The sequence below is a fragment of the Myotis davidii genome, unplaced genomic scaffold (genome assembly GCF_000327345.1).
Source record: "Myotis davidii unplaced genomic scaffold, ASM32734v1 scaffold130, whole genome shotgun sequence".
Taxonomy (NCBI): Eukaryota; Metazoa; Chordata; class Mammalia; order Chiroptera; family Vespertilionidae; genus Myotis; species Myotis davidii.
The window spans coordinates 7,408,127-7,410,792 of record NW_006285040.1 but is presented as its reverse complement, the minus strand read 5'-3'; positions in this window follow the sequence as shown (position 1 = coordinate 7,410,792).

Genomic DNA, 2,666 nt, shown 5'->3' with positions numbered 1-2,666 from the left:
CCTTTTCCTCTCTCTTCCTTTATCTCTAAAATCAATTTTAAAAAATATTTTTAAAACTGCATTTTAAAAATTATTAAAGTTATTATTTTGAGCTTCAAAGATTGTACAGTGGATTTATGGGGGGAGGCATAGAATTCATTATTGGGCAGGATAACATGTATTTCTAAAAATACTATTGACTTACTCTTTTTAAATTTGAATTTTCTTAAGTACACTGATTTTACACAAGCTGAACATTAGGTAATCAATTTGGTGTAGTTTTTTTAATCTTTCAAAGCAAAGAGAAATGATGGTTGTGACTACTAACTGGATTATTTATGCATGTTGTCTTTGTGCCAAGAATTACATTCTTTACTAGTAAGTGTAAAAAGGTTTGCACTTTATGTAAACCAAATAATATATTTAATTGAGATATAATTGACATATAACATTGTATAGTTTTAGGTGTACAACATAATGATTTGACTTATGTATGTATTGTAAAATGATTCCAAATAATATTTTAATAGCCTAAATTAGAATTTAGTAGAATTATTTTATTTTTTATATCAACATACTATGCTTCAATGGAGAGTTACTTTTATTATATATTTTTCTCTTATATCATTATAGTTATTGATCAACAAAACAATCTGACTTCTAGTTGTGAGGTTGAAGCATCCATCCTATATAAAAACTGCTGTTTGAAATTTTAACCCTGCTATTTTGCCTCTGTAAATGCTTGCTGGCTTAAATAATAAGGAAAATAAGACTACTCCCATTCCAGAGAGGCCATAAACCTTCCCCAGACCAAGTTATCAGTGCTGGCCCCAGGCCAGGCCTTTGGTTGAGGTCTCAAAGCCCCAGCACATAGGGCTCTTTAAGAACTTGCAAAGGGAACCAGAAAAATCCTTATTTGGGAGACAAAGAACTGGAAAAAGTATAAATATGGAAAGCTTCCTCCATGTTTTTTGCCCAGAATTTAAAAGACATTCTTCTCTGGGCCCGCACATAATAATAATAAAATGTAACTCCCTTTTCTCTAAGTGTTGCTTGGTTTTTCTCTGGTCTTCTGCAACAAGGTCACTAAAGGGATTTCTAAAAATATGGACAATATTATATACTAGAGACCCGGTGCATGAAAATTCATGCACTGGAGGGGGAGGGGGCGGTTCCTCATCCCAGCCTGCCCTCTTACAGTCCTCTCACAGTCTGGGAGCCCTCAGGGGCAGGAGTCGACCAGGCAATCAGGGGAAGGCGATGCCCCATCACACCTTTGCTGCTGCCACTGCTGGCAGCACAAGCTTTGGGCAGCCCTGGTTACCTGCGCCTCAGGCAGCCCTGGGCAGCTGGGCAGCCACCATCCGAGGTGTTGGCAAGCCTTGTGCTGGCCCTGGGCAGCTGAGCAGCCACCATCCGAGGCTAGCTTGCACCTTGGGCAGGACCTGGGTGGCTGGGGGGCTGAGAGGACTCCAGAGGCAGGAGTGCAGTGCCCCAGTGGGGCTGAGGGGACTGGGCACTGCCATCTTGTGGCTGTGGGTGCCGCCATCTTTGAGGGTGGGGCCGTCAATTAGCATATTCCCTCCTTATTGGCTGTGGGCGCCGCCATCTTTGTGACAGCATAAGGGTCAATTAGCATATTCCCTCTTTATTAGATAGGATTCCCCTATTCAGTTGGTTTATTGTAAAGGAAGGATTATAGCCATTGAATTAAATGCTGTTTTTGCTACTAAATAGTAAACTATGCAACAAAAAGTATTAATATAATAAAATAAGAATTAGAAAAATTTGTGCAACAAAACAGTCAACATCTTGACCAAATAGATTGTTTGGAATCAAAGAACTTAAAGAAAGTGTGTTGTTTTCTTTGCCCTTTAAAAGGAGAGCTGTGTGAGTTAGGAAAGAAGAGATAGGCTAATGGAAGGGAATTAAAAATGACTTTACAGAGCTCAAAAATCAAATGCAAGAAGAAAGCAATGAAATGTGAATATTTAAAATTATGAAAATGTAAAAGGTATTCATTAATGGGAAGTCCGATAGCGGAGTCGATGATTACATGTAATGCAGCACACAGAAATATGATGTGATTTTAAATTTTCTAGAAGCCACATTAAAAAGTAAAAAAAGACTAATGGGATTGATGTTAGTGATATATTTTACTTGGCCCAATCTTTCCAAAATACTATTATTTAACCAATATAAAAATTATGAATGAATTATTTCATTTCTTTTTTCTAAACTTTGTGCTTTGAGCACATCACTAGATACTTTTCAAGCATCGTATGAGAATTATAAGGGCAAACACTAGCTGATCTAAAAAATGGAAACAAGAAATGTCTGTTTTTACTTAGTTGTTGAGCTTTTGCATTAAATTCATGTGCTTATTAAATAGCTACCCAATATAAAATGTGTGTGAGAAATATTCTTCTCCTTTATTTGAATTATGCTTTTGTTTTCTGAAAAGGTTCTTTGGTTCTTTTAGGATATTTATTGAGGGTGAGGTGACATCAAACATTCAAGAACTAATGGAACTCATCACACCATAAACTACATTTATTACACTTAAAGTGGGTGTATTTCATTATATGTAAATAATATTTTATTTGAAAAAAATACTTTGTTTATATATAAGGAAAACATATGAAGAATTAGAGTAGTAACATACCTCTTTAAGATTTTTTGCATTT